The sequence below is a fragment of the Pan troglodytes genome, chromosome 12 (genome assembly GCF_028858775.2).
Source record: "Pan troglodytes isolate AG18354 chromosome 12, NHGRI_mPanTro3-v2.0_pri, whole genome shotgun sequence".
NCBI classification, from domain to species: Eukaryota; Metazoa; Chordata; class Mammalia; order Primates; family Hominidae; genus Pan; species Pan troglodytes.
Window position 1 is genome coordinate 121,816,253 of NC_072410.2, and position 27,393 is coordinate 121,843,645.

The window sequence follows — 27,393 nt, forward strand, 5'->3', positions numbered from 1 at the left end:
CCCAAACTTCATAAACTCATTCTCTGACTCACTTTAGAAACACCAAGGAGGTTAAAAAAGAGGCTTAAGAACATATAAGAAAAAAGATATTAGGTTTCCCTAAAATGTTATTAACTGATTTTACAAAAAAAAATGTATTTTATCCTTTCCATGGAAGATTGTGAATGCTTAGTTCCACAGAAGTGTAAGTGATCCATGAAAATCAGCTCTCCCAAATAAAAAGTGTAAATAAATGTTTTTGCAATGTATGGTGAATAGAATATGTCAAGTACTAATTATGACATAATGATAAACCGGTGATGTTATAAACATTAAATGGAAGTGATTTTATCTCATTACCCACTGGTGCAAAAGTAATAGCAGTTTCCGCATTGTTGGAATTTGCCATTTGATACTGGAATACATTCTTCGGTAAATGTGGTTACGTTACACATCATTTTAGTGCGCATTTCTCACTTTTTTTTTTTTTTTTGCTAGTGACTTACTACTTGCTGTGTGTTTTATTTTAGACTATGGAAATGATGTGAGACAAAAAGCAAATTCGAGCGATTTTCTTATTTGAGTTCAAAATGGGTCGTAAAGGAGAGGAGACAACTCGCAACAGCAACAATGCATTTGGCCCAGGAACAGCTAACAAACGTACAGTGCAGTGCTGGGTCACGAAGTTTTGCAGAGGAGATGAGAGCTTTGAAGATGAGGAGCGTAGCGATGCCATTGGAAGTTGACGACCAACTGAGAGTAATCATGGAAGCTGATCCTCTTACAATCACACGAGAAGCTGCTGAAGAACTCAAAGATGACCATTCTACAGTCATTCAGCATTTGAAGCAAACTGGAAAGGTGAGGAAGCTCGATAAGTGGGTGCCCCAGGAGCTGAGCAAAAATAAAAAAAATCGTCGTTTTGAAGCATCATCTTCTCTTATTCTACGCAACAGTGAACCATTTCTCAATCAGATTGTGATGTGTGACAAAAAGTGGATTTTATATGACAACCAGCGATGACCAGCTCAGTGGCTGGATCAAGAAGCTCCAAAGCACTTCCCAAAGCCAAACTTGCACCAAGAAAATCTCCTGGTCACTGTCTGGTGGTCTGTGCCGGTCTGACCACTACAGCTTTCTGAATCCCGGCAAAATCATCACATCTGAGAAGTGTGCTCAGCAAGTCGATGAGACGCACCGAGAACTCAACGCCTGCAGCCAGCACTGATCAACAGAAAGGGCCCAATTCTTCTTCACAACAACACATGACTGTACACTGCAAAACCAATGCTTCAAAAGTTGAATGAGTTGGGCTGCGAAGTTTTGCCTCATTTGTCATATTCACCTGATCTCTCACCAACCAACTACTTCTTCAAGCATCTTGACAACGTTTTGCAGGGAAAACATTCCCACACCCAGCAGGATGCAGAAAATGCTTTCTAACAGTTCGTCGAATTCTGAAGCATGGATTTTTATGCCACAGGAATAAACAAACTTATTTCTATTGGCAAAAATGTATTGCTTGTAATGGCTCCTATTTTGATTAATAAAAATGTGTGTGAGCCTAGTTATAATGATTTGAATTTCACAGTCTGAAACCACAATTTCTTTTGCACCAAACTAATAATGAAATCATTATTGCTACAGTTTCCTAAGTGACTGCTATACAAAGCATTTTAGATAATCTTGTGTGATTATTTTTGTAACCTGTAAGTTATCTTCATTTGGCAACAAAAACCACCAAAGCCAAACGAAGGTGAGTTTCTCACCAAAATCCAAACATCTTGTTAGAGGCTCTGCAGAGGCCAAAATCTACATGGAATTCAAAGCCACCAATCCTACAACACAAGACTCTTTCCAGAATATCTATTTAATATGGCCATTTAGCTAAACGACATATAAAAAATAACTGCAAATTTCAAATATGTAAAGCTGAGCAGAGTATCATAAAACAGATAGTATTAGGAAGAAAGTTCATGATTTGCAACGTATTGCTAAATACAATTTTTTAACAAAAACAAAAATGCCTCCTTTGAAAATAATTTGAATATTTAAACTGTAAACATACATAACAAACATCATCTCATAATACAATGCGTGCTTCATAAAATAAGCAGTAAGCAAACATCCAGTTGGTAATAGTTAAGAAATTTACTCATTTGACCTCATCCAAAACACTCTCAGAGGGTGTGCTGGGGTAGGTGTGGGGGATGTCACCTCTCAGTTGCCAGGGGCGATTCCAATTATGCCTCTCATCTCAATGTAATCATGAATATGTTCCCTGTGACTATTTATGGTTTAGACAATTAACTATATGGTCACCCACCTAGAACAGAGGGCAGTCACTATGTCAGATGCCTTGTGGTGGAGGGTCTGAATACAGGCATCCCAGGAAAGCAGGTGGCCACAGAGCACAGTGCCTGGTAAGTCAGTGGGCAGGGGCCTCAGATCTCCATGAAGACTCCCTGTTTCTCAAGCTCATACTGGACTGACACCCCCACATCCCACATGGCTGTGTGGCTCCAGCTACACAGCTCCAGCTGACGTGTAACCAACGGACAGAGTGAAAATAAGCTATTTTCACACTTTTCTCATAAAATCTCCTTCCCACAATCCACCACGTCTGATATGAAATTGCTCCACAATGTTGTTGATGCTTAGTATTGACACAGAGTATCTTCCCCAAACCCTTTCATTCTTTTTGTTAAATGTGTTTCTTGCAAACAGCATAAAGTTGGGCCTTGTCATTGATCCCCACTTTTTAATTGAAGTCCTTGTTCCTTTAACCTGTGAGGTAAGTTTTGATGTGGTTTCATTTGATTTCACCATGTTTGCCGTGTGTGTTCTGTTTGGATACTGTATTCTTTGTTCTTCTTTTCTGTCTTCTTTGAATGAATCAAATATTTCTTAGTATCCCATTGCATCACTTTTAATGTTTTTTCTAAAACATGTAGATTCTTAAAATTTCCTAACAATTTCTCTAGCTGAGAATAAAAGCTTTTCCTATCACCAACTACCATCAAATATAGTATCACTTCATGAACAATGTAAGAATCTTCAAATAATTTAATTTTAGTAACTCCTCCCATCCTCTATAGTCACGCTGTCATGATTTTCATAGCTATAAGCCCCCAAATGTAGTACTTTATTTATATATATAAACTTAAATTTATATTTCAGTATATATACATATATAATTATATATCAATGCATTAAAACATACATAAATTACATATGTGGATATGTGCTTTTTATATTTAATTTCAGGTGCTTCATATTTCACCCTGCGGTTCACATTTCTATCTGCTTTCATTTCCTTTCAGTCTGAAGTACATCTTTTAACATTTTTTACAGTGCAAGGCTGTTTAAGGGTTTAATCTTTTTATTTTACTTCTGTTTGAATGGATCTTTAATACACGTTCATTGTTGAAGAATACTTTCACAGATACAAAATTCTAGGTTCATTATTTTTTTCTTTTAGCACTGTGAAGATATGGTTCTATTTTCTTCTTGCCCCTGTTGTTTCTAAGAAGTTGGCTGTCTTTTTAAATTATTTCTACGTAAGTATTTTATCTTTTTAATCTTCTGTTTTTAAGATTTTTCTATTTACTCTCACTTTCAGCAGTTTGATTATTATATGCTTTCAAAAATGATTTTGTTTTAATTTTATGCTATTTGGGGTCCAGTGAACTTTTCAGGACACGTATTGATAACTCTCACTGATTTCATAAATTCGTGGCCATTGTATGTTCAAATATCCCTTCTGTTCCATTCTTCCGGGAATCTACTTAAGTCGGACTCTGCTATTATCCATAAATGTGAAAGTTTTTTCTTTTATTTAATGCACCTTTGATTCAATGCCTTTTCCCCCATGTGTTTCAGTTGAATTATGTGATTGATCTATCTTCAATTTCAGTATTTTGTTGTGTCCACTCTTCAGTTAAGCCCAATGACATAATTATTTATTTCTGACATGTTTTTCATTAATAACCTTTCTGCTTGAATTGTTTGTACTTTCTGTTTGTGAAATCACACATGTGGGTCATAGTTAGTTTCCAGTCCTTTCAGGAGCACTCTGACATCAGGGTCATCCCTGGGTTTCCTACTCTTACACCGCATTTTACCATCCTGCTGAAAGCTTTCCTTCCTGGTGCTTTTGGAGAGAGCCAGCTGTGCCTGAGAGGGAACTCTTCTCTTGGCCCTGCTGCCCCACTCCCAGACTTCTGCAAATGCCTCCTGCTTCTTTGAAGGGCTGGTGGGCAAATGCTCCTTGGTTGCAACTCCTGGGAAGTCTGTGCACCCCACCCAGCTAAATGCTGCTTTTCACAGTTTTGTGGAATGTCCAGTTGGTTTCTCCTTAGCTCATCTGTGAGGAGCCCGGCAGCATCACTGGTGGATATCTGCTCCTCTAGGAAGGGCTTATACTTTACGAATTTTAAAAAAAAATGTATGCTTCTTTTTTAGAAAGCTCTTGCATAGATTTTAAAGAACTATGATCTGAGAGTTTATCTATGTGCAGTCATGGTTTACAGTGGTTACTACAGTCTCTTGCTACTTTCCACATCTAAACACAGTGTAAGGACAATTGAGTTTTTTACAGTTATTTCATATCAACGAAGAGTAGAAATGTCTATTTGTTATGTACAATGTGGTAGATCTTTTACTAAGCAAAGAAACAAAAATATGCATTGTAACCAAGCTGTGTGTGTATGTATGTATATGTGTGTATATGTATATATATGGGTTTGTGAGTGTGTATGCACACACACACACATTTTTTCCATTTTATATAATACATCACTTACGAATACACCATGAAGTGTAGGTTGACATTTATTAAGCCTAATTTTCAAGCTTAATGTGGTCACATTTCCTTTTAAGGGGAAGTACTCTATAACTCACAAAAATCAAGGGAAAATTTGTACAGGCAAAAATCAACTTAAAATCATGCTTAACTCAACATTTTATGTACCACAGAAGAGTCATAAGGTAGAGTTGGTGCCCAATACATTTTCTTATTTGAAGAATGACCATTAATTCTGTTACACTTTGGAGATACAATATTACATCTCTTATTTTTCTTTTTTCTACTGGATTAATCCCACTTCATTTTTCCCACTTTCTGATCATTGATCCATGCATAGCTTGTTTTTATTTAGTCAGTTATTTGATGACATTTCTTTATCATTGTCATACCCAAAACCATGAGAAAAAATCTAATTCTAATAATATATCCCCCAATTCATTCCTCTGCTCCCACCCACCCAAGGTTGCCAGGATTCTGAACCCTATCTTTTATCATTTCTTGCTTTTATTTCTATATCTCCATCTAGACAACAACAAAAGTATATCCTTGGTGCACGGCTGAGAGTGGGCTTGATCATGTTCAAATTTAGGAGACAATGACAAACGTGGCCATCAGAGTTACTGTAGAGCCATTTATATTCCTACCAGCAACTTATATAATTCCAGTGAGTGCACACTCCCTCTAATTAAGCTTTTTATTTTCAGTCAAATGGTGTGAAAATCCTTCATTGTAGCATTTGTGTTTCTCTCCTCTATTACACTCATGTTTGTTATTAACATGTTACTTCTGTGAAAGGCCTCTTATGTCTAATTCCATTTTTCTGATGTATAATTTGCATTTTTATTGTGATACATATTTGTTATAGATTTATAGTATATATTCATTTTTTCTTTAGTAATTGTTTTATTTATCTCTGCTCTTAAATACTACCAAGTAATATCCAAGAATAATGGAATATTTTTATATTGCTCCATTCCAAAGACGAAGTTCAGAAACCTGATCATTGACACCTGACAAGAACTGTGAGGGTTTTAAGATTTTACCTAAGTTCAAGCTAACATGTTATCCAGCAACAGCGCATAGATGCTGGCAGAAGACATGAGATGCCTGGCTTGGAGACAAAGGACTAAAGGACTTCGTTACTCAGACGAGCAGGACACAGCACCCACAATTTCCTTTATGATTTCTTGAGCCTGTTATCCCATGAAGCACCAAGAGGGCCAGATGATTGACAGCTGTATACCTGGTGGGTTGCATTACAGAAGAGAAACTCTGAACGTAGGAAACTTTGAAACTTTAACAACGTTCAATAAGCATGCCTGCCCTTTTATCAGAGGCAAAACACTACCTCAACCTCGGAAAGCTGTTTGCTGCACAAACATCCTTGAAAAGGTTGTCTGGAACAAAGCCAATCAGCACTTCTGCACACAAGTTGTGCAGAAATGTGACCCCATTGATCATGATCTCACAGTACCTTTCTATTATCTAATACACATATTCCATTTTCGTTAATTGCCTTAAAAATGTTCATCATCATTCTTTCCACCCCAGCGTCCAACCCAGGATCACACGGCTTTGTGCTGTCACGTCTCTTTAACCTGTTCACCTTTTGTCATTCTTTCCACTCCAGCGTCCAACCCAGGATCACGCGGCTCTATGCTGTCACGTCTCTTACCTTTTCACCCTTTGTTTACCTTTCTTGATCTTGACTCTTTTTTTTTGGAAACATGGGTCAGTTATTTTGTGGAATGTTCCTCAGCTGAAGTTTGTGTGATTGTGTGAGGGTCACAAGTTTACATTTCTATCACTGTTGTCCTTCTCATTTGTGGTGTTAATTTTGATCACTTGGTTAAGTTGTGGACCCGCAAGTTTCTCCACCCTAATGTTACCATTTTTTCCTTTGTAATTTATACATAATTCAGGGGAGGACCCATCGGGACTGTGAACATATCCTGCTCCTGGTCTGACTTCACCCACTGGTTTTAAATCCATTGATAGCTTTTATTATAACTTCAGCATTTGTTCTCAATTTATTAGTTGGCATCTAACTACAAGTACAGCTTTTTCTTTTCCATTTATTTATTCACTTATTTCAGTATAAACTCACTATTTCATTCAAATAGTTATAATTTAGTATCATTCTTAGGTTCATATTTGAATTATTCCAGGCTTGGCCCATGGGACACTTTCAGGCTGACCTTTCTGCCCTTTACACCTGTCACTCTTCCAGATGAACCTTATACTTAACACAATGCTGGAGCCAGACTGTCCTCAGGGGCCCTGGTTCCCTTTTGTGAAGAAGCAGGGCATTTAGAATCCAAAGCCGGGAGCTGGGGTTCTCATGCTAGAGGGTGTCTTTGGTTCCAGGACTGCTCAGTGCTCCACGGTAGGACACTTCTATCTCTGTATCTATGCACCTCTCTCTCTCCAAACACACACACAGTACACACATACACACGTGTATTAATACCTACATATCTATTAGATAGCTATCAATATTAAACAACTGAGTTCACACTGGTATCGTTATTTCATTTCTTGAAAGTGAACTTTTGGTTTCCTCTGTGTAATTTTCAGTTTGTAACTTTTTACTTCCTTTAATTTAAATGTTTTATTTTAGTGTAATTACATTTATCAAACCTTTCATTTATCCCTAAAGTCTTTTAGTCTTGGTGTTAAACATCTTTCCTACACTAAGGCCTGCAGGTAAGAGTACATTTCAGTTTGTATTGTTTTTTTGATATGATGTAAGGTAGGGATAAAATGTAATCCTACTTCATGTGGCTAACCATTCTTTCCATCTCTTTATATAAAATATTTTATTTCCACAGTGATCTGCCATGCCACTTTTGTTATGTATCTCCTATTTCTGAGCTCTATATTTGATTCTACTGAACTTCTGTACCCCTGATCCAATATAACTCTGTCTTAGTTTATATAGATTTATGGTATGTTGTAGTAATTAAATGGAAAAATCTACCTTCCCAGTACTTTTCAGATATGTCTCAGTTTGTTTTGGATCTTTAAGCTTTAATGTATTTTAGATTGTTTTTTAAAATGGTCTCTAAGTAAAGATTAAATTTTAAGAACTTTTGTCTAAGATTATTCATGTTATGCCCTCTGAGTTATGAGGGTTGAGGGAGTTTTATATTTCCATTGTCATGGTTTTCCTTATACTTCAAAATTCCACAAAAGAGAAATTTATAAAATAAAAAACATATTTAGATGAAATAGTAAAGATTACAAATTACATATCCAAAAGATTAAAGTTCCAAAAAATGTTCAAATCCAATTGTGACTCCAAGTTTCCATTAGAATCTCAGAACACACTTGTATTTATAAAACCTGCGGAATCCTTCTAGTAAACTTCACATTGTAGAAGCTTCATCATCTTCCAAATGTTTACATAGATATCTTGACTGATTATTATTATTTTTTTTTTTTGCCCTTTTGCAGCTGAAAACTCAGTCCAGGAGGAGAAGGACCTGTGATATTTGGCTTTCCCAGGAAACTCCTACATTCCTTCTCCAGATCAAATCTAAAAACAGGTTTGTAGAATATTCACTCCAGCTCTAAGAGATGGCAGAAGGTGCCAGGAGTCCATTGCCAGGAACACACTTTCCTCAGTCTCGTAAATGAACCTGCACAGATGGCAAAGCTAAGCAAAGGACACTGCAAGACAGTGGGCAATGCGGTTCAAAGACGAAGGTGAAAGATGTATTTGCTTTCCTGTTTTTCTACTGAAGCAGCAACTGGGACAAGGAAGGAAATGCTGCCCAAAAGTGAGCCCAGCTAGAAGACAAATGGCAACATTTGAAGATGGAGCCCAGGGGTGGTCCCATGGCTGCCATCCTGCTCTCCCTCCTGGGGAGACAGTTGTGCAGCAGCCCATCTCGGAGAGGGCACTGGACCAGTGACAGCAATGAGAGCCTTCAAGGAGGGCTCTGGCACAGGGAAGCTCAGTTCATCTGACTTTCATTAGGGGCCACAGGCTTGTGTGGCACAAACAGGTGCCATTAGTTAGGTACAACCAGATGTTTTTGATGGTGCTTGAGATGAACCATGAGCCTCTACAAAGACAGGTTGGCCACTTCTGATGAAAACTCCACCCTCTAGCCAAGGATGATGCTACTCCCATGCAGGTCCCCAATGTGGGGGACACTGGAAATAGCAACCAGGGTTCACCTTCTGCTCAACCAAACTTTAATCAGACAAAAGCAGACAGCAGCAGCTGAGGAGACACAAGGATTTTTGCATCTATGCGGTAACAGGTATTGTGGAATTATATGGAAAGCCATCTATTTGTCCATAATCCAATACAGAACAAATTAAAATACTGCCAATAAGCCCACTAAAACAAACATTATGTAAGATGAAAACAGGGAGAATTTCAAAGAAACAATGTCACATAATTTCCAGTGTCCTTTATTCATTTAACACTACTGGTGTGTTGTTTGCTTTTTTTAAAAAAAATCCAATGCCTACTCTGCCTGTACTTTTACCACATGCTGTGGACACAAAGGTCAGAGACAAGACAGAGACACTACCCTCATTGAGAAGACATACGTCTCCATTCATTATTATTTTTTTTTAAACTGTACTCTAAATTTACATGTTGGTAAAAAAATACTAATTTTTGACACATAATCCTATCTCTCAGTCAGCAACAACAGATGATGAACAAGGAAAATAACAGCAGAAAAGAATGCAAATACAAATATAAGTTATTTATATTAATTCAAATATAATTTTTCAAAGTTTTTTATTTTTTGTCTTTTTGAGATAGTGTCTCCCTCTGTCACCCAAGCTGGAGTGCAGTGGCGCCATCTGAGCTCATTGCAGCCTCGACCCCTGGGGCTTAAACAATTCTCCTGAGTAGCTGGGACTACAGGTGTGTGCCACCACACCACCTAATTTTTTTTTAATCTTTTGTAGAGATGGGGTCTCACCATGTCCAGCTGGAAGATTTTTTTGACAATGCAAATTTATACTAATTGTTTAAATACAGAAAGATCCTGTGCACATTTAGAGGCATTTATATTTTGCCACTTGTGATGGTTAACAGTGAGTGTCAACTTGATTGGACTGAAGGATGCAAAGTACTGATCCTGGGTGTGTCTGTGAGGGTGTTGCCAAAGGAGACTAACATTTGAGTCAGTGGACTGGGAAAAACAGACCCACCCTTAATCTCAGTGGGCACCATCTAATCAGCTGCCAGTGCAGCCAAAATATAAAGTAGACAGAAAAACATAAAGAGGCTAGAATGGCTTAGCATCTTTCTCCCGCACTGGATGCTTCCTGCCCTCGCACATCAGACTCCGGCTTTGGGACTCGAACTGCCTTCCTTGCTCCTCAGCTTGCAGACGGACTATTGTGGGACCCTGTGAACGTGTGAGTTACTACTACTTAATATGCTCCCCTTTACATATATGTGTCTATCCTATTAATTCTGTCCCTCTGGAGAACCCTGACTAATACACCAACTCTCCTTTCAGGCATGCAGAAGAGAATCAGGAATATGAAATACAGCCAGAATAGAGATCAAAAAGAAGTTGATGAGGTATAATTGCAGGAAGCACAGTGCAAATATTAACACAGTCTTTTATGAATAGTGCCATGTTAGTCCTTAGAATAAATACATTACAGTTGTAATTCACAGCTTCTAGCAGAAATAGGCCAGCTGCTTGCAGGACAGGCCTGGCCCCAGCTCCCAAGCTCAGAAAGCCCCGTCCAACCCTGCACTCACAGGTCCTGGAGGAAGCAGCATGCATCGTTCCCCGCAGCACAGCGCGGCTCCGCGCTCTCCCTCCCTCCCCACGGCGTGGCCCCGCGCTCTCCCTCCCTCCCTCCCTCCCCACAGCACAGCGCGATGACCCTCTCCCTCCCTCTCCACAGCACAGCACCACGCTCTCCCTCCCTCCCTACAGCACAGCAGGGCGCTGCGCTCTCCCTCCCTCCCCACAGCGGGGCGCCGCGCTCTCCCTCCCTCCCTACAGCACAGCAGGGCGCTGCGCTCTCCCTCCCTCCCCACAGCGGGGCGCCGCGCTCTCCCTCCCTCCCTACAGCACAGCAGGGCGCTGCGCTCTCCCTCCCTCCCCACAGCGGGGCGCCGCGCTCTCCCTCCCTCCCTACAGCACAGCAGGGCGCTGTGCTCTCTCCCCCTCCCCACAGCACAGCGCGTTGCTCTGCCTCCCTCCCTCCCTCCCCACAGCACAGCGCCGCGCTCTCCCTCCCTCCCTCCCCACAGCACAGCGCCGCGCTCTCCCTCCCTCCCTCCCCACAGCACAGCGCCGCGCTCTCCCTCCCTCCCTCCCTCCTCACAGCGCAGCGCGCCGCGCTCTCCCTCCCTCCCCACAGCACAGCGCAGTGCTCTCCCTCCCTCCCCACAGCACGTTGCTCTCCCCCCCTCCCCACAGCGGGGCGCCGCGCTCTCCCTCCCTCCCCATAGCACGGCACCGTACTCTCCCTCCCTCCCCACAGCGTGGCACCGCGCTCTCCCTCGCGCCCCACAGCACAGCGCAGTGCTCTCCCTCCCTCCCTCCCCACAGCACAGCGCGGCCTCTCCCTCCCTCCCCCATGCACCCTCTCTCTCTTCCACTTTTCCTTAACTTATTAAACTCCTTCCTTCAGAATGAAGCTGGAGCCCATCCGCAGGGAGTCCTCCCCGTGCTCTTGGTGGTGTGGACCAGCTTCCCACCAAGATGGGAGCCAGAGGAGCCGCCTGGGTCCCAGCTGCCTCACCCCTTCTCCCTGTGTCCACTCTGAAACAGTGGGGACAAGGAGCCGTCTGAGAGATGAAGCTGCAGTCCCCGTGACCCACCGCATGTCCGGGACAGATCAGACCCTCCAGGAAATACCGCTGGTGAGATGAGACTGTCTTCTGTCTGGGCAAGGGCTAATTTGCATTCAGTCGTGCCCCAGCCTTACTCCTAAAGACACCTGCTCTTTCTGCACATCAAGGGAGGGCTGGTGCTGCAACTGAATGGAAAATACAATTCAGAGCCATCAAAATAAAGGCCCGGTCACCTTAGAAAATGGAAATGTTCACACTGTTAAATCCTTCATGATAACCCGAGGAGAATGGATAAGATCAATTACTGTTCCGGGTTTCTTCCAAATCTGAATTTCTGCAACATGGTTTGATCTCTATGAATGACTAACATTTTCATATTAAAACTGATAAAGAGTTGTACCTGCTACTTGATAAAAACATTTCTGGCATCACACTGACTCAAAATTAGTATTTTTGTCTCGATGGGCATTCAGCACACTGATGTAGTGATGTCCATGAAAAATCCTGACCCACACAAGGCAGGTTGTGAGCCTCCACAGTGGGTGGAAATGCATTCTTTCTGTGTGGGTCATCAGACACAAGGCAGGTTGTGAGCCTCCAGTAAGAGGAAATGCATTCTTTCTGTGTGGGCTCATCAGAAAATGGTACCCACTCTAGGCAACAGCAATGGAAAAAGTCACCTACACAAAATGAAAAACTTACAGAAAGAAGCCCCGAGCAGAGCGGCCCCAAGCCATGAACTGCACAGTCAGGCAGATGGCCCGAGCCGGGGCAAGCTCACATTCACGTTCCTCTCACACAGCCCCTGTTTCGCTGCCCATGACATGAAGCCACACACTTCTCTCTTGGCTCCCTGCAGTCAGGGCCACGTCTACAATGTGAATGCAGAGTTACAGCATTTATAGCAGCACACAGCAGTACCTGACGTGGGCTGCACAGAGGAGGTAACAGCATTTATAGACTCACACAGCAGTACCTGATGCAGGCTGGATAGAGGAGGTGAGAGGCAATTGTTTTCTGAATGAAATAAAGACCAAAGGAATCAGTAGGGAGAAAAAAAAACAAAAATAAAAACAAAAACAAAACAAAAAAAGCCATCACCCTGGCAATATTTTTAACTTCTAAAATGGCTAATTTTCATCTCATGTATTTCAAGTGCTTAATAGTAGACCCTAATTACAATTACATTATTCTGTTTTACTTTCTTCATTTTCCTAATTTAGATTTTTCATTTGAAAATGTACCTCTTTGAAAATCCAAAAATACATCAACATTAACTTCAGATAATATTAACAAGTGATATTCTGACCCAAGGTCTGGGGAAAAGACTTAATTAGCATGGGGCTTAATTATGCTATTGCTGTGTACCCTGGGGTGTCTCAGGAATGTGTCACCTCCAGGGGGTCCCAGAGTCACCAAGGCGGCTCTGTGGGGTTCACAGGGATATTACTGAGACCTTCTCTAACATCTCTAGCCATGTAGGACTGCATCCTACACCTGCTAGGAACAGTGACAAAACCACAGTAGGAGCTTGGGATTTCCTTTCAGGAATCCTTCAAACTCAGTCAAATAGAGAGCCATACTGAAAATCCCCGAAGTCCTCTACGTAAACCCCTCATTAGAGTTAGATAATTAAAAATGCTAGATCCTAGAAGAATTAACCAATTCCTTGGCATGAAGAAGAGTGAACTCCTGGTGCCCTGAAGATGCTCCAGCCACAGCCCAGGTGTGGGCCGCCTCTCTTCTCGGGTGGGAACGGCTGAGGTCTGACGCTTAGGGATGCAGGAGAAAGGGCCAATTTCCACCACCTGACAAGGTGGCAGAACACCCCCGAGCCGCAACACGGGAAACAACCAAAGGTTCAGGTCCGCCCGTCTGAATCAGGGTGGCAATGGCACGGCTCCACAGTGCCCCAGCAGACATGTGCAGGTGGCAGGCGTGGTGCCTCTCATGCTGGTGCAGCACTTAGAGGGCTGTACAAACAACAAGGCCAAGACATGCAGGTTAAATCCCTGTAATCCTGCACCTCACAGGGCCTGCAGAGGGAGGAGGGAACACGAGGTCTCCCACTCATATGGAAGCAAGAGGGGGGCAGGAGGAAGGAGGGAGGGAGGAGAGGAGGGGACAAAGGGAGGGAGGGAGGAAGGGAGAAGAGGAGGTGAGAAGGAGGGACCATGGAAACAGAATTACCTGAAAGGGAGTCATCAGCTCAGAAAAGAATGGAGGAAAGGATAAGGAAGGTGAATGCAGGTTAAAGTAATCAGAATCAATGCCACAATAAACTGCAATAAAGTCAAATGAAAACAATCAAGAACCAGAGTCACCACATGGAGGCCTAAGTGCATCACACAAATGAGGTGGGAAATGGTGATGTGGAGAGGACGACAGAGATGGATGCCAAATGAACACGACCTGGATACCTAGCAGTAACTCATGTTTCCAAAGTGGAAAACAATCAAAAGGCATAGAAATAACACTCCTGGAAACAATTATGTCTCCGTGAAACTGACATCTGCCATCAAGGAGACACAACTTAGCTGCAAAGGGCTGGGGGGTGGTGGGGGATGGAGTGATACTGATCAACAGTCAACACCAGAACACATCCTCCTGGAGTAGCTAGATTTTAAGAATAAAGAAACAATAAAAGTATATGTTATTAAAGTTTGCAGTAATGTAAAATTGATATTTTTGCCAAAATAACTTTCATCTTCAATAAAAAAAACTTTTAATGCATTTCTAGAATCATAGCATATAATGAAAAACTCAGGAATTAAAAATAAGCCTGCTTACCTACATTTTAGAAGCATGAACAAATCGGCATTGCACTGATCTGAACAGCACAGTGAAGGAATGGAAGCTGACTGATGTCTGTTGAACACTGTGCTCAGCAACAGCAGAACACCCTCCTTCCTACGTGGACAAAACGCAGGGTCATAAAGAAAACCTCAAAAATCTCAAAGGACTGAAGTCAGAGTATGTTATTTTCACATATGTGGCAATGGAAAACTACCAGAAAAAGATAACAGAAAATCGCCTCTCCTGAAAAGTTTAGCAACATACTCACAAATCACCACAGATCCAGGAGGGGACTCGCAGTGGAAATTGGAACGTGTTTTGAACAGATTGTGAGCTTACGACTTTCAAAACCTGTGAAGTGCAGCTGCAACTGAATAACTTACAGCTGGAATGCATGCAGAAACTAAAGGTGAAAATCAGCGACCTCATCCCAGCGTAGGCCACCCAGCATTCAGGTCCACCGCCTGTGTCTGTAAATAAAGTTTTATTGGAACACAGCCACGGCCCTTCACCTGCTTCCACGAAAGGATGGCAGAATTGTCTATAAAGGACGACATGGCCAGTAATCCTAAGGTACCATGTGGCTTTCAAAACACTTTAGAGACCTCTGATTTCAGTTTCCAAAAGCAAAGCAAGAAAAAGGGAAGAGAATAAAGGAAATAAGAGCAGAAATACATGAAACAGAAGACAAATCAACTAATGAACAAAGCCAAAGAACAGTTCTCTGGAAGAAGTGAGAAATAAGGAGAGAACACACAGAAGCAGCCAGATGAGGAAAGGGGGAAGCCACTATGAGTCCCGCAGATATGAAAAGCACACAAGAAAATAGCAAGAATGTTTTACCTTACAGTATGTGATTTGTGTACAAAGGATGAACTCTTTAAAACATGCAATTTGCTAAAACAGATATAATATTAAATAAAAATATAAATATTCCTGTATGTAACTTAAAAGTTGAACTTAGTATTAAAATTATTTCACAAAGTAAGCTCTGGGCCCAGTGAATTCCTCTAAATATTTCATAAATAACATGGATACTATAGAAACTTTTCCAGAGAATAGAAAAACAATGACTACCAGTAAACTCATTTATACAACCAACCTAAGCTGCAGACCAGAACCTAACAAGAAGGTTATAATAAATTAAAATTACTTATCAATTACCCCCATGAATATAAATTTAAAAAATCCTAAATAAAATATTATGAAATCTAATCCAAAAAATATAAAAAGCAAAATACTTTTAAAGCAACTACAATAAAAAATGTAAGGGTAGTTTACCATTTGAAAATCAGTGTAATTCATAACATAGAACACTTCTCTAATGTTGTGTAATAAAATATCCAACAACCAACAGCCTCTGAATGTCAGGATTCTGTGAGAGCCCGGCTGAGTGCTTCTGGCTCTAGGTCCTGCAGAGACTGCAGCCCAGCTGCTGGGGGTGCTGCCGTCTTTGAAGGCTCAGGTGTGGCCAGCAGATCTGCTTCCAGATCGCTCCTGTGGTGGCTGCCAGAGGCTTTAGTGTTTTGCCACATGGGCCTCTCCAATGGTAGTTCACAACATGGCATATACTGGAAAGAATGATCCAGGAGGAAAAATGCTTGCCCCCAGCACAGAAGCTGCAGACTTTATAGCCCAGTATCAGGAATGGCAGATCATCAGATATGCCATACACCATGACAACAGAGGCTGCCCCGAGTACAAATCAGATGAGTTGCACAGGGGCGTGAATACCAGGTGCCTTCCTCCAGGCTGGCAACCATACCATATGAACAAAGAACTTATATGATCATTGACTAATCTCAAAAAAGTGTTGACAAATGTTGTTACCTAAAGCCTTTTAATAAGAGAGCTTCCATAACTGGTTAGAGACGTCTACAAAAGACTTACAGCACATGTCATACTCAGGGTAAAGCTTGAAAATTCCTGAGAAAAGGAATGAGGAAGGGGTGCTCAACAGCCCCACTTCAATACGGCATGGTACTGCAGCTCCCAGCCAACACAATCATAAAGCAAACAGGAAGGAAGGAAGGAAGGAAGGGAGGAAGGGAGGAAGGGAGGAAAGGAAGGAGGGAGGGAGGAAGGGAGGAAGAAAGGGGGAGAGGGAGGGAGGAAGGAAATGTGTAAACATTGAAAAGAAAAAATAAAACCAGCATTTTTCATAGATGATATTATTGAGCATGGAGATAATCCAAAAGTATCTACGCATGTGATATGAAAACAGATAAGCAATTAATCTTTGAAATTAATAAAAATATCAGTTTATTATGTCAATATTTTTAGTGTCTCAACATATCAGCAACAAAAAATAGTTGAAATAAAAACATGCAATTTACAGTAGCATTAAACATATCTAGAAATAAATCTAATGAAAGATGTGCAAAATTTCTATGATAAAAATTACAAAACATTATTGGGAGGAATTTAAGAAGACCTAAATGAATTACAGACTAGATCTTGTTTATGGATTTGATGAATTATTTTCAAGTTGTCACTTCTCCCCTAAGTAATCTACATATTCAAAACAATAATTGTTATTGGAAGCTGTTTAATAATAATCCTAGAATAAGTCATAAAAATTCAAAAAGGGGCTCTAAATTTTAAATGGAAATGCAAAGGGCCAACTATAGTCAAGGAAATCCTGGAAGAAAACAAAGTTTAAGATTCATATTGCCAGATATCAGGAACTATTATAAACTTAGAGCAATTCAATCAATAGAAAATTTGCTCAAGGAAAATAGCCCAATGGAGTACAGAGAATACAAAGTCAAAAAAAAAATCCACATATGCAACTCCACATTTGTGATAAATGTGGTATTGCAGTGAAGTTTGGAAAGAATAATCTCTACAATAAATAGGAAGGAAACAAACTTTGAACCCTAATTCAGAGCATACAGAAGAAAAAAACTCTAGCTGGAATTTTGATCTAAATTTAAAAGGTAAATCAATAAAGTGTTTAAAAGAAAACAAATGAAACTAATTTCATGACTCTGGAGTAAAGATTTATTGAAAAGAAGGGGAAAAGTTGTAGTTGTAAATTAGCAATTGATAAACTAAGTCTACATTAAAAGGAAAAAAATTCTGTTCAGTGAATATTACCAAGAGAGTAAAAGGGAACCCACAGAGTGAAAGATCTTTGTGTCTCATATGTTTGATAAAGACTCATACATATAACATGTAAAGAACTCCTAAATCGGTAAAAATAAAAACAAAAAACAACCCAGGAGAAACACTGGCAAGGACCCAAGTAGGCAACTGAAAAAAAGAGAATAACACAATCAAATTTCAAAGTGTGCAAAGATCTGAATAGATTTCTCATCAAATGATTCATACAGATGGCAGATAAGCATATGGGAAGATATTCAATAACATGTCACTGGAGAACTGCCAGTTAAAACAGCAATGGGATTCTAGCACACACCAATTAGAAGGGCTGGAATTCAAAACACTGACAATACCAAATGCTGGTGAAGATGTAGAGCAACAGGAACTCTCATTCATTGCTGGTGAGAATGCAAAATGGTGCAGCCATGTTGGAAGACGGTGTGGCAGTCTCTCACAAAACTAAACATAGTTTCACCATATCCAGCAGGCATGCTTTTTGCTATTTACCCAAAGGAGCTGAAAACATGTCCACACAAAAGCCTGCACAGAAATGTTTATAGCAGCTTTATTTATAATTGCAAAAACTTGGAATCAACCAATATGAAGGTGAATGAAGAAACAGTGATTTATCCAGACAATACGATTTAGCATTAAAACAAAAGGAGAAGGCAAGCCACATAAAGACACAAAGAAAGCTTAAATTCATGTTAGTAAGTGAAAGAGCCAGTCTGTAAAGGCTCCATATTGTGCAAGTCCAACTATCTGATCTGGAAAAGGCACACTATGGAGATAGTAAAGACATCAGTAGCTGTCAGGGGTTGAGAGAGAGGGAAGAATGGGCAGGTGGAGCACAGAGGAATTTTAGGGCAGTCAAGTGACTCTGTATGAAACTATAATGGTGGATACCTACCTGTCATTACAGATTTGTCCAGACTCATAGATTGTACAACACCAAGAGTGTATCCTCGTTTGAACTCCAGACTTGGGTGACAATGACTTGTCAATGGAGGTTCATTGATTGTAACAAAAGCAGCTTCTGGTGTGAGATGCTGATAGTGTGGGAGGCTGTTTGGGGAAGGGGGACTAGGAGTACATAGGAAATCTGTATATTTTATGTCCCATTTTGCTGTAAACCTAAAACTCTATAAAAAATAAAGCCTATTAAAATGTATAATACTCAAAATAAAAAGGCTATGTGAATGACTGATGACAAATAGAAAGGTGCGCAGCATGATTTAATCAGCAGAGAATGCAAACCAGATCCACAATAAAACAACATCACCTCACAAAAGAATGAACAAAATCAAAGAGGGTGAATGAATATCAAGGTTTACAAAAGGTGTGGTACAATCACAATTCTCATTTACAGTTGCTGGGTTTATGATGGTGCAACCACTTTGGAAAACTGCTTGTCAGTTTCTACAAAAGCTGAACATGTGCACATTCAAGCTGCAATTCCACTCTCAGGTTTTCGCTCAACAGAGCTGCACAAATATGTCCATCTAAAGACATATGAAAGGATGTTTAAAGTGTCATCTACTACAACCGAGACCACATAACAGCACCAGTGTCCAGCAACAAGTAGTACAGAGAAGTGTTGGCATCCTCACACAGCGAATACAATATACAAAGTGCAACTACAAGCAAAGTGTGGATATACATCATAAAATATTATGTGATATATATGTGTGTGTATATATATAGATATCTATCTATCTATATATGGAGAGAGTTTGGCATCAGGGAAAATTATCATAGTGAAGTTAGAAGTCATTCACTAATTCACTCTTGACTGGTTGTGACTGACCAGATGTCGGGGTGTGAGTGCTGGATGTCGGGATGTCAGCGCTGGCCACATAAGGAGGTCTTAGTGAAAATTCACTGAGCTATTCATATGATTTGGACACTTTTCCCTTTGCATATTGTATATCAGTAAAACACTGACTAAAATAATGCATGTGTACACAAAAAGTAGGCATTTTGTAGAAACTTATCAATAGAAAGAGACAATGCAAATGACTATGATGAGGTGAAGGAAAGAATTGAAATAGGGATGAAGACTATAAGGATAAATTTATACATTAAAATAACATTAAAATGTTAAGAAGTAAAAAAATATTAAAAATCTAAATATATGGATAAATAATCATAAGAATTTCCTTGCAAAGTAGGAATAGATAGGAATTTCCTATATCTGTTGAACAGCACCTGGTTAAAACCCCTGCAATAAACATTATTCTAAGCGGTGACACTTTAAAATCTCTGCTTTTCTGCTGGCATTCAGCATTTTCTGTGTGTGTACCTTAGTCTACCATAAGATTTAAAAAAAGTGTCAAGCTGAGATATACAGCCAACACTTCAATGGGAGAGGAGCCCATGCTCTCAGAACACTGAAAGGGAGAGGGCTGCAAACATGAGGAAATAAAAAGGAACCACGTGGCTGAGCAAGAGCCCACCAATCAGCAATGACACTTAATCACCACCTACTGGATTGCAGCCCAAACTGCAACACCAAAATACTTTGAGAATTTACTCCCATGTGAAACAAAAGGCAAGAGGTCAACTACAAATGAAGACCCAGCACAAAGCCTTGGCCCTCTGAAAACATCCAGAAATGAAGCCAACTGACTGTACACAAATTACACCACACAGCTGAAGGAGTATCAGCACACATCTCACCACATGGATGAGAAAGAACCAGCACAAGAATTCTGGCAACTCTAAAAGCCAAAATGTATTCTTGTCCCTAAAGCCCCACACGAGGTTTCCCAGCAATGGTTCTTAACCAGAATGAAATGGCTGAAATGACAGAAGTAGAATTCAGAATCTGGATGGCAAGGAAGATCATCAGGATTCAGGACAAAGTTGAAACCCAAGCCAAAGAATTTATGGAATCCAGTAAAACTATCCAAGAGATTAAAGATGAAATACCCATTTTAAAAAGAACCAAACTGATCTGATAGAGCTGAAAAACTCACTACAAGAATTTCATAACACAATCAGGAGTATTAACAGCAGAATACACCAAGCTGAGGAACAAATCTCAGAGCTCAAAGACCAGTTCTTTGAATTAACACAGTTAGACCAGAATAAAGAAAAAACTGAAGAACATCTCCAAGGAATATGAGACTATGTAAAGAGACAAAACCTATGACTGACTGACATTCCTGAAAGAGAAGAAAAGAGAACAAGCAACTTTGAAAATATATTTAAGGAAAATAACAACAAAAATTTCCCCATTCTCGCTAGAAAGGTCAACGTTCAAATTTAGGAAATTCAGAGGACCCCTGAGAGGTACTATAAAAGATCACCAACTTCCAAGACATATAGTCATCAGATTCTCCAAGGTCAATACAAAAGAAAAAATGTTAAAGACAGAGAGAGAGAAGAGGAAGATCCCCTACAAAGAGAATCTCATCAGGCTAACAGCAGACCTTTCAGCAGAAACCCTACAAGCTAGAAGAGATTGGAGACCTATATTCAACATCATTAGAAAAAATAAATTACAACCAAAAATTTCATATCCAGCAAAACTAAGCTTCATAACTGAAGGGGAAATAAAATCCTTTCCAGAAAAGCAAATGCCAAGGGAATTTGTTACCACCAGACCTACTTTACAAGAGGTCCTTAAAAAAGTGCAAAACGTGGAAACAAAAGGTTGTTACTGGCCACCACAAAAACACACTGAAATACATAGACCATTGAACTATAAAGCAACTATTCAATCAAATCTACATAACACCTACCTAATAACACGATGACAGGATCAAACCAGCACATATCAATCTTAAACCTCAATGTAAACATGCTAATGTCCCATTAAAAAGGCACAGATGGCAAGTTGGATAAAAGCAACACCTAAACAAATGCAGTCTTCAAGGAACCCATCTCACATTCAAGGACGTCCACAGGCTTAGGGGAAATGAATAGAGAAAGATCTATGAAGCAAGCAGAAAACAGCAGGGTTTTCTATTCTTATTTCAGACAAAGCAGACTTTAAAAAACAATGATCAAAACGTTCTAAGAAGGTCATTACATAATAATGAAGGGTTCAATTCAGTAAGATGACTTAACCACCTAAATATATATATATGCCACCAGTACTCAAGGACCCAGATTCATAAAACAAGTTCTTAGAGACTCACAGAGAGTCTCAGATAACCACGGAATAATAGTGAGATATTTCAACACCCCACTGACAGTACTAGATCAATGAGGCAGAATACTAACAAATATATTCAGGATTTAAACTCAACACTTGACCAAACAGACCTAATAGACATCTACAGAACACTTCACACAACAAGAAAAATACATTCTCCTTATATGGACATGACACAGACTCTAAAATTAACCACATGCTCAGCCTTAAGGCAATTCTCAACAAATTCAAAAAACCTGAACCGTACCATCCACACTGTCATACTACAGCACAATAAAAGTAGAAATCAATATAAACAAGATGTCTCAAAACCATACACTTACACTGAAATTAAAAAATCTGCCCCTGAATGGCTTTTGGGCAAATAATGAAATTAAGTCAGAAATCAAGAAATTCTTTGAAACTAATGAAAACTAAAATATAACATACTAGAATCAGGGACAAAGCTAAAGCAGTGTGAAGAGGAAAGCTCATGGTGCTAAACACCCAAATCAAAAAGTTAGAAAGACCTCACAGTAAGAACCTAACATCATACCTTGAAAAAGAAAAAAAGAAAGAGCAAACAAGCCCCAAAGCTAGCAGGAAAAAAGCAGCAAAATCAGAGCTGAACTGAATGAAACTGAGATGTGAAAAACCATAGGAGATGAACGAAACCAAAAGTTTTTTTTTAGTGAATAAAATTGTTAGACCACTAGATAGACTAATAAGGAAGTAAGAGAGAAGATCCAAACAAACACAATCAGAAATGACTAAGGGGACATTACCACTATCTCCACAGAAATACAAAAAACCCTCTGAAACTACTATGAACACCTCTATGCACACAAACTAGAGAACCCTGAAGAAATTAATACATTCCTGGAAACTTGCAATCTATCAAGATTGAACCAGGAAGAAACTGAAACCCTGAATATACCAATATTAGTTTCCAAAATTGAATTCGTATTAATAATTAACAAAAAAAAAACACTGACCAGAAAAAGCACTGGATAAGATGTATTCACAGCCTAATTGTAACAGATGTATAAATAAGAGCTGGTACCAACACTACGGAAACTATTCCAAAAAAATTGAGGCATAGGGATTCCTAACTCATACTGTGAAGCCAGCATCATACCAAAACCTCTCAGCGACACATCAAAAAAAAGAAAACGTCAGTCCAATATCCCTGATAAACACAGATGAAAAAATCCCCAACAAAATACTAGCAAACTAAATCCAGCAGCACATTAAAAAAGTAATACACCACTATCAAGTAGGCTTTATCCCTGGGATGCAAGGTTGGTTCAACATATGCAAATAAATCGATATAATTCATCATATGAAGATAACTGAAAACAAAAAAACATATTATCATCTCAATAAACACATAAAAAGCTTTCAATAAAATTCAACATCTTTGCATTTTAAAAACCCTCAACAAACTAGGCATTGAAGGAAATTGTCTCAGAATATAAGAACTATCTATGACAAACCCACAGCCAACAACACACTGAATGAGCAAAAACCAGAAGCATTTCCCTTGAGAACCAGAACAAGTCAAGGATGCCCCTCTCACCACTCCTTTCAACATAGTACTAGAAGTCCTAGCCAAAGCAATCAGGCAAGAGAAAGACATAGAAGGCTTCCAAGAGTCAACCTATCTCTTTTCACAGATGATATGATTTTATATCTAGAAAATCTCATTGTCTCTGCCCAAAGGCTCCTAGATCTGAGAAACAACTTCAGCCAAGTTTCAGAATACAAAATCAATGTGCAAAATTAGTAGCATTTCTATATAACATTAATGTCCAAGCTGAGAGCCAAATTCACAACAGCCACAAAAACAATAAAATACCTAGGAATACAGCTAACCGGGGTGGGGGGGTGGCAGTGGTGAAAGCTCCCTACAATAAGAATTACAAAATGCTGCTGAAGGAAATGAGAGATGACACAAACAAATAAAAAAGATTCCACACTCATGGATAAGAAGGATCAATACTGTTAAAATGTCCATACTGCCCAAAGCAATTTACAGATTCAGTGTTATTCCCATCAAACTACCAATGATATTTTTCACAGAATTAGAAAAACCAATTATAAAATTCATAGGAAACCAAATATAGCCTAAATAGCCAAATCAATTGTAAGCAAAAAGAACAAACCTGGGGGCATCACATGACCTGACTTCTAACTATACTACAAGGTTATAGTAACTAAAATAGCATAGTACTGTTACAAAAACAGACACACAGACCAATGGGACAAATCAGAGAACCCAGAAATAAGGCCACTGACCTATAAGCATCTGATCTTCAACAAAGTCAACAGTAACAAGCAATGGGGAAAGAACTTCCTATTCAGTAAATCGTGCTGGGATAACTGGCTAGCCATATGCAGAAGATTGAAACTGGACCTCTTCCTTTTACCACATACAAAAATCAACTTAAGATGGATTAAAGACTTAAATGTAAAAAAAACTATAAAAATCCTAGAAGAAACTTGGAAATACTATTCTGGACATAGGGCCTAGCAAAGACTTCATTACAAAAACTCCAAATGCAATTGCAACAGAAACAAAAGTTGACAAATGGTACCTAATTAAGCTAAAGAGTGTCTTCAGGGCAAAAGAAACTATCAACAGAGTAAACAGACAACCTACAGGATGGGATAAAATATTTGCAAACTATGCATCTGATAAGGGTATAATATCCAGAATCCATAGGAAACTTAAACAAATCTAAGAAACAAACAACCCCATTATAGGAAACTTCAACAAATCTAACAAAAGAAACAAACAACCCCATTTTAAAAATGGGCAAAGGACATGAACAGGCACTTCTCAAAAAAAGATGTATATGTGGCCAACAAGCATATGAAACAATGGGCAACATCACTAATCATTAGAGAAATGCAAATCAAAACCACAGCAAGATATCATCTCACAGCTGTCAGAATGGCTATTATTAAAAAGTTATAAAACAACAGATGCTAGCAAAGTTGTAGAGGAAAGGGTACAGGTACACACTGCTGGTGGGAATCCAAATTAGTTCAATAACTGTGGAAAGTAGTCTGTAGATTTCTTAAGTTACTTAAAATCACATTACCATTCAACCCAGCAATCCTATTACCAGTTATATACACAAGGGAATGCAAATCTTTCCACCATAAAGACACATGCATGTCTATCCTCATCCCAGCACTATTCACGATGGCAAAGACATGAAATTAACCCAGATGCCCATCAATGGTGGAGCAGATAAAGAAAATGTGGTCCATATACACCATGGAATACTATGCAGTCATAAAAATGATGAAATTCTGTGCTTTACAGCAACATGGATGGAGCTGGAGGCCATTATCCTAAGTGAGTTAATACAGGAACAGAAATCCAAACACTGGATATTCTCATTTGTAAGTGGGAGCTAAATACTGAGTACATATGGACACAAATAAGGGAACAACAGACATGGGTCTTACTTGAGGGTGGAGAGTATGAGAAAGGTAAGAATCAAAAACTACCTATTGAGTACTATTATTACCTGGGTGACAAAATAAGCTGTACACCAAACCCCCATGACACAAAACTTACCCCTCTAACATACCTGCACGTGTACCCCCGAACCTAAAACAAAAGTTGGAAAGAAAAGAAAGAAAATCATTAAAGAAATACTAGTTAAATTGAGAAATATTTGTGAATAAGAAGATGCAATAAAATGATGGCAAATGTCCCAAAATTGATCAATAGTCAATGTAATTCCAATCAAAGCATGAATTAGTTTGAAACTTGACAAAAAAGGCCCTAAAATTTAAGGAAATGTAAAGTCCCAAGAGGAGCTAATCCACCATTTTAAAAAAGAAAATTTGGTATCTGTCGTTAGTTCTAATATGCATTCATAATTCAGCATCTGTGAAATCAAGTTCTATCATACAACAGATGTTTCAAATTTCATTTGTAGCCTTAGTTCTTTGTAGTGTTACATAAAATAATGGTGTATGTAAATGTTAATGGCATCTTAGAACTGAAGAAATATGGTATTATTAAGTCATAATAATTGGAACTCTGGGAAAAAGATGGTGCAGGCTTAGAAAATCAACCAAAAGAACAGAACAGAGGACCCCGAATCAGCCCCATCATTCCAAGGAGACTTGATTTTGACAGGTATTGCTGATGGCTAGTGTGTTAGGCTGTTCTTGCCTTGCTATAAAGAAATACCTGAGACTGGGTAGTTTACGAGGAAAAGAAGTTAACCAGCCCACAGATCTGCAGGCTGTGTAGGACGCATGGCACCAGCATTGCTTGGCTTCTGGGGAGGCCTCAAGGAGCTTTGACTCACAGCAGAAGGTGAAGGCAGAGCAGGAGCAAGAGAGAGGCAGTGGGAGGGGAGGTGCTGCTCATGTTTACTCAACGAGATCTCGTGAGAACTCACTCACTACCAGGAGGACAGCACCAAGCCACGAAGAATCGGTGCCCATGACCCAAACACCTCCCACCAGGCTCCACCTCCAACACTGCAGATCACAATTCAACTTGAGATTTGGCAGGGACAAATATCCAAACTATATCGGCTAGGAATAAAAATAAACTGTACTGAGGCAATTGATTATACACATGAAAAAACAACAACAACAAAAACAGTAGATTGGATCCTTACTTAAGTCTAGACATGTTAAAGACTTTAAGTTGAAAGCGTTTAAAATAAAGATCTTCCTGACTGTTGGGGCTTAGCAAAGTTTCCCTGCAGGCAGAAAAAGCAAACACCACGTGGTAAAGGCTGACAAATCCAACTATGGTTAACTGTTCTTTACACTAAGCACCGCACTGAGAGCAACACAAACAAAACTGCAGGTGAAGGTGTCTGCAGCACACACAGTGAGAATTCACCCTAGAAAGTACAGGATATGTAACATGCTGCGGGACAGATGCAGAGAGGCCACTTTCCCTCTGAAGAGGAATCACACACCTTAGCATGTGCCTGACAAAAGGTATTCCCTTTTCTCTGCCAGTCCCGGAATTTAACATTAGCCTCCACCAAAAAGCCGTCTGATTCACTTGACTGAGGGCTTCACTGCTTCCACTGGACAGAAAAAGCAAACTGAACACGAAGCAAACTCAGAAATCAAACAGCTGCTCTGATGGCACAGCCGGGCTCCATCACACAGGCATATTTTTGAAGCATAATTAATATCAAACGTCAAGGGTGGCAGGACAGGGAGGATTTAGTTATTCTGCTACTTACACTGTCATGTGTTTTAGCCTCTTCAGAAATGAGGTTTCTTCATCACGTCTTTTGAAATGCTTCATACCATCAGGTATGATGTTAAGGAAAAATATCTAAATTGGTTTTTGTTTGAAGCATGAAAAAGGGAAATTCATGTTTCAGGAAGCAAAGTTTTTCTATTATCAACAAGTTAATGTGTTTGGTAGATCAATGTGGATTTCGGCAATGGCCGGCAGAAACTCCAACCAGAAAGACCCCTGAACTTTACTGACTTTCCCTGGAGGCCAGAGGAAGTCAGAGCCTTGGAGCCAGTCAGTGCAAAGGTGGGGCTGGGCAGGGCAAGGTGCTGAAAGCAGAGGTGGCGGGAAGGGGAAAGCTGGGGAAAGACAGGAGGAAAGAGGGCCATGGGAGCTGGAATCCAAGGAGAGGTTTAGGTCATAGGGAGGCGAGCAGGTGAGGGCCAGAGAAGGGGTTCTCAAACTGGGGTCCCCAGTGGAATGGCCTGGGAAGCTTCAAAACTCCCCATGCCTGGGTTCCACAGGGACTCTGG

The 27,393-nt window shown here is 39.8% G+C and overlaps 1 protein-coding gene and 1 long non-coding RNA gene across 6 annotated transcripts in view; one reads left to right on the forward strand and one right to left on the reverse strand.

Moving 5' to 3' along the window:
• Positions 1-27,393, reverse strand: part of SNTG2 (syntrophin gamma 2) — a 407,561-nt gene that overhangs the window by 291,613 nt on the left and 88,555 nt on the right. The window contains exon 1 of one of the 5 annotated variants that reach the window (XM_054677652.2): positions 14,370-15,275. The exons of the other annotated variants lie outside the window; for them this stretch is intronic. The gene's annotated coding sequence lies outside the window, so the exon portion shown is untranslated. Of the gene's footprint in view, positions 1-14,369; positions 15,276-27,393 lie in introns of those variants that run through there. 5 annotated transcript variants of the gene reach the window in all.
• On the forward strand, positions 7,071-12,010 carry LOC107971933 (uncharacterized). Its single transcript, XR_001714752.3, has 3 exons — positions 7,071-7,172; positions 8,243-10,177; positions 11,417-12,010. It is a non-coding gene; the product is annotated as an uncharacterized LOC107971933 (long non-coding RNA).